The 6,000-nt window shown below is 44.8% G+C and overlaps 1 protein-coding gene across 17 annotated transcripts in view; it reads right to left on the minus strand.

Moving 5' to 3' along the window:
* Positions 1–6,000, minus strand: part of ppfibp2b (PPFIA binding protein 2b) — a 67,561-nt gene extending 61,561 nt beyond the window's left edge. For all 17 annotated transcript variants that reach the window (XM_088297780.1, XM_088297773.1, XM_088297771.1 and 14 more), the window contains exon 1: positions 5,801–6,000. The gene's annotated coding sequence lies outside the window, so the exon portion shown is untranslated. The remainder of the gene's footprint in view (positions 1–5,800) is intronic.

Genomic DNA, 6,000 nt, shown 5'->3' on the forward strand with positions numbered 1-6,000 from the left:
TGTTTTCACAATTGCAAATTTTGTATCAAAAGCTAAAGTTGTTGACATCAATTTCTGTTACTGTTGTTGTTGTTTTCTGTGTTTTCAGTCCTGGTGCCGGGTCATCCTGGTTGTTTGGTTTCTTGCAAGCACATGTGGGCTGGGCATACCAATTTATGCATAACACAATAATTAAAAAAAAGTAAAATGTCAATGGAATAACGTTTGTCCAATAACGTAATAACTTGTTAAATTCCTGGCTGCTTATTACGTTATAGGCTTGGAAAACAAAAACATCTTTGTAAATGTATCAACTCAGCCCATGTTGTACTTGAACTCACTTTATTTAACTTTTTTACAGAACTAAGAAAATTCATACTCTGTCTGTGATTGTGCGATTTAATTTAATGGTTAGAAATACCATGTTCATCCCTGGCTTCAGTTACTGACGCCATTTAAGCTCCAACACCTCACACGATTGCATGTTGACCACTTTGAAAATCATGACATTCTGAAAATTATATGTTTGAGGTGAAATGACCAAATGCTTTCCATGAAAAATGCTATCTTTATTCAACCTTTGTATCTATTGTTCATGGGGGAAAAATCAAAGATAATAGTCCTCATTTTAAATATTTGGAAAGGCAATATCTGCTGTTTTTTTAAACTGATTTTAAGACCATCAACTGTAAAATAGAACTTGCAACAACAGCAACGAAATAACTGCATAACTTTCCGATGGGGTCAGCATCTGTGGGAGGGGCCAAAGGGGTCAAATGCGGTGTGAGGTGGGCGGTGGCCAAAGGCAGGGGCCTTGGCATTTCAATCTCTTCCTACAGATGCTGGCTCTCGGGACATGGAATGTCACATCTCTGGCAAGGAAGGAGCCCAAGTTGATGTGTGAGGCCTGCAAGTTGCGACTCTTTATAGTTGAGCTTGCCTACACGCACAGCTTGTGCTCTGGTACCATCCTTCTCAAAAATGTCCGTTTTTTGTGTGGTGTCCTGCTTTTTGGAGCCTCTGTGTTTCCCTACAGGGCTTGGGCGGATCCCTCTCATCGCCCTCCTGATCCGGCGCACCTGCAGCTCATCACTGACAATCATCTAGCAGATAAAAGCTCAGTGCAGCCAGGAGTCAGGTGCCAGATTATCCTGCGTCAACTGCGGTACTCAGGCTCCCACCTGCGTTTATGCAACCCTGCTCAAGTGAACTTCTGCCAACTGACTCAATTTCCTGTTTCTGTCTTCTACAGTGCCTCCAGCCCGTCTGCCCACGTCCCGCGCTAACACCTGGAACCTCCTGAAGCTGCATCGTCCTCTCACCGGGCCTGCTTTCCACTGGACCACCCGCCTGTGCCGACCTTCTCCACAATGAATCCCTATTCTTTGCCACTGCTGACTCCGTTGCTCTTGGGTCCACTTTTCACCTCCACGGCTTCAACACAGCCGTAACAGAATAATCTGGCCACAATGGACCCAGCAACTCCGGATCCCCTCAGAGAAGCGCTATCCCTTCAAGGTAGGCAGCTCGGTCGCCATGAACAGATACTTCATGAACTTATGGAGAGCGCACAGAGTTTACACCAGCAGCTCGCGCGCTCTCCTCCCGGATTCCCTCTCCTGCTCTCCAGACCCCCCCCCCCCATAAACACTTCCCCAGTGCCCTCTGCCTCTGGGTTGCCAGTTTACGGAAGCAAGGAACCTTTTGTTCCTACTCCTGAGCCATTTGTCGGGGATCTCGGCTCCTGTAGTCTATATTAAATTGTTCCCTGGTTTTCCATCTACAACCAACCAGCTACCCCTCCGACCGAGCTAAAATGGCATTCATGGTTAATTTTCTTCCTCGGTCGCTTTAACTTCACACTCTCCTACCGGCCCGGATCTCGCAACACCAAACCGGATGCTCTTCCCGACTCCATTCTCCTTCTGATAGCTCTGACACCCCAGAACCCATACTGCCTGCCTCATGTCTTGTTGGTGCTGCCTCATGGGAGATAGAGCGGGTGGTGAATGAGGCCCAGCCGGCCCCCTGACCGGACCTCCTAACCGCCTCTACGTCCCCGACACAGCACAGTTCCAAGTCCTTCAGTGGGGGCATTCCTCCAAACTTGCCTGTCACCCCGGCGTGTCTCGGACCCTGCGATTCATCCAAGATCATTTTTGGTGGTCCAACATGGCCCCCCGGGATACGAGGGAATTTGTGTTAGCCTGCTCTGTTTGTGCCTGGGGAAAAGCCTCTCACATCACCGCGGCTGGGCTACTGCGTCCTCTTCCCATCCCTAGCCGCCCCTGGTCCCACATCGCCGTGGATTTAATCACAGGACTTCCTCCCTCTGATGGTAACACGGTCATACTCACCATGGTGGATCGTTTTTCTACATGCGTTCACTACGCGCCCCTTCCCAAATTACCCTCGGCTCTGGAAACGGCCAATCTCTTAGTGAACCACGTGTTTAGACTCCATGGCATCCCTGTAGATATAGTATCCGACAGAGGCCCCCGGTTCACATCTCAAGTCTGGAAGGAGTTCTGTAAGGCGGTGGGCGCAGCTTCCAGTCTATCCTCCGGTTACCATCCCCAAACGAATGGCCAGACAGAGCGGGCTAATCAAGATCTCGAGGCCGCTCTCCGCTGTGTGGTGTCTCGTAACCCTGTGTCCTGGAGTTCAGTCCTTCCCTGGATCGAGTACGCCCACAACTCACTCTCTCGTTCAGCAACAGGTATGTCGCCATTTATGGCTTGTCTTGGCTACCAACCCCCACTTTTTGCAGACCAGGAGCATGCCGTAGCGGTGCCATCTGTGAAGGCACACCTCCGGCAGGTCAGGGGAGTATGGAAGGAGGTCAAGGCAGCCCTCGCTCGGTCTGCTCAAAAGAATAAGCGCCTGGCGGACCTTCATCGCACTCCGGCTCCGACCTACGAACCGGGACGTTCGCTAGACAGACTTTCAAATAGTTGCAGTTTTTTGTTCTCTTCAATTTCTTTGCAACTATAAAAACAAGATTGAGAAAATAAACAGTAAAACAAGGAATTAAGGTAAATAATTGTGTTAGCGTTATCTCCATTCCTTGTGCAATTGATTTTCAAGAACCCATTTCCCAAGATCGCCCCCAACTTAACATCATGAAACTGATAGCGCTTACAAACAGCTTATAATGATAAAAGAAATCTGCATGAAGAAAGCTCTCAAACATGCTGCAATACAGCAGAGAGCCGGACCAAACAAAGTACAGCGGGATATCAAAATGCGACTGCCCCTGAGCTTGTACAATTAGAAAAGCAAGCTTTTCTCGAAAATAAGCCTAAAACAGGTCACACTTTTCTAGATGACGAGTACATAATGCTAATCAAGTCAAATGTTATGTTATAAACCTGCCTGTCTGCACTTTTATGTTGGCACATTTTGACCCTGAAAGAGATTTCAGACATTTCTATTTCTACTGCTTTCTGATGCCATTATCTATTATGGGAAACACGGAACGGAATATGGACATATTGGAGGTTGAGCAGCTTGTGGGAGCAGATTTTGTTCCAGGCAAGTATAAGTGGTGATATCACTAATGTTTTTCAGGTCTTGCAGTTTCCCCTATCCTCAACTTTTTTCCCCCTCAGCCTCGCTTTCCCCATTTTCACATTTGCTTCCCACTTTCCCCTCTGCTGACAGCAGAGCAGATAACCGCTAAGAAACTGCAGTCATTTCATATTTTGCTGCTTCTTCTCTCTCTTTCACTTTTTACCCGCCATCCCTGCAGTCAGCAGAGGATTATTTTGTGCAGATTAGCACCAAGACTTTGTTTTCATGGTAGCAACAACCCAACTCCCCTTTTCACCATTCCTCTTTCTCCTCCCTATCTGCAGCAACAACACTGCTGTTGGTATCACATGGACTGCTTTGACCGCAGTGAGCTTCCCATAATCCCCTAGTCCACTTTACATGTCCGCATGGCTACAGTGTCATGCACATCATATGCTGAAGACAACAGGTGATAAATATCAATCCAGCCATCCTTTCATCTATTCTCTATTGAAAGAAGAAAACATATTTTATAACAGTTATTCGGTACACTGCATTGAACTTTTAGGCTTTTATCTTGTACCACTAAATGTGAAGAGCCATTTTATCATCTGCTGTTTTTAAATGCTGATGGAGCTGTAATCAATTCACTGAGCTTGTGATGCCTTTCAACTTGTTTGCTTTTAAATGAGCTTTGCGACAGAAGAGATGTCCTCTCAAGTCCTCGATGTTGTGGTGTGTATGCATCCAGTGTTAAATGTAGCAGATGCTTCAGCTGAGGGGAGCCACTCATTGGTTTTGATCTGCACTACCTCCTATTATTCCCCAAAGTGTAAAGGCTTTCTCTGTCAGAAACTGATGTGCAATTACACAGCATGAGTCAGGGCAACGACACATTATTTATAATCGCAAGGCTGACAGTGCATTAAAGAGCAAACTGGGATAAGCATTTATTACAATAAAGATTTTTTTTTTTTTAATTCTTTATCCAAATGGTTGCAAACACGAACTAGCGTACAACACATAAAAATAAACAGGACAATGCAACAAAATATATTACGTATTTTGTGTATTCCTGACTCCGGTTTCCTCCCACATTCCAAAAACATGCACGGCAGGTTGATTGGACACTCTAAATTGCCCCTAGGTATGAGTGTGAGCGCCGATGGTTGTCTGTGTGCCCTGCGATTGGCTGGAAACCCATTCAGGCTGTACCCCGCCTACTGCTGAAGACAGCTGGGATAGGCTCCAGCACCCCCGCGACCCTCCCCGAGGAGAAGCGGCTCAAATAATGGATGGATTATATGTGTATTCCTGAGCAGTGATTCACAAACAGTGTACTGTGGGAGCTCATCAGATTTGCCGCTGGAAAATATCCTTTGACAATTATTTTCACAAAAATGTATTCATTTTCGATTAAAAAAGACTGGTTTTTGGTCTATGCCAACAATCACATGCACTACAACTAGATGACATAATTAACCAGTGTATCCACTTTTTTGGATTGTTTTGCTAAATGGCATGCTGTGAGATTTTTAATCAGAGACTTATAATGTAATATAACATATTTCATTCACATAAGTGGCCTACACTCTAAAGGATGGTCGTACCCCCAAATAATCACCACTTCAATAATTGTTCCAATTTTAATACATGCTTTCGTTTTCTACTTTGAAAAAAAAAGTTTGTGTCATTAAGTGGTTGTAATTACAAAGTATATTTACGTCTGAAACCACGTGTCACAAAGGACAGTGTCTTTGAAACTTGAAGAGTGGAAGTGTAGTTGCTATGAAGTCCAACACTGACAAAAAGAATTTGGGAATAGAAATAAACAGAGTATTTCAATGTACCCTGAAAAATAAAGATGCCTATCTCGCTGAAGGATGAAGTTACAGTGTTGGAAAGAAATTATTTAGAGCGGATGTATTCCAAATATAGCGCAATGTCCAAATTATATGCGAGAATAAAGTGAACTACACTGAATATAACAGAAGGTTTACTGTACAAACAACTCATCAGTCAGTACGGTAATGCATTGGACACTTACTCCTATAAGTCAACATCCTATAAGTCACCTGAAGTTGCAATATTATCTTCTATTTCTAGGAACTATCTTCCCTTTTTGCAACACTCATTGTTATCATTTTGTACTTTTAAAGCGTTCACCGAGGACAGGCTTGTTTTTACTACGGAGACGGTTGCACTCGATCATTTTCATGGAATTCTACATCAGCTTCACAACATGATCCCACAACAAATAGACAAAAATAAGGCAAACGTTACTAAGGGATAGCGTCGTTTTACTTACATAGGCGTCACTTCTTGGCGGTTCTATAACTAAATCCATAAATGTTTTCTTTTGAAGAGACCACCCAATGAAAAGAGTGCACCCGGAAACACAAACATTCCCTAAGTGACACAACAGGGTTTCGCATGCAAGGTGAGCCGAAGAGTACACTTGGCTTATCGTGCCCGCAGACGAGTCGCTCAACTGTAGCGCGAGCTCCA

The sequence above is a fragment of the Idiotropiscis lumnitzeri genome, chromosome 6 (genome assembly GCF_059441095.1).
Source record: "Idiotropiscis lumnitzeri isolate Australia: NSW breed Sydney's pygmy pipehorse chromosome 6, RoL_Ilum_1.0, whole genome shotgun sequence".
Lineage (NCBI taxonomy): Eukaryota > Metazoa > Chordata > Actinopteri > Syngnathiformes > Syngnathidae > Idiotropiscis > Idiotropiscis lumnitzeri.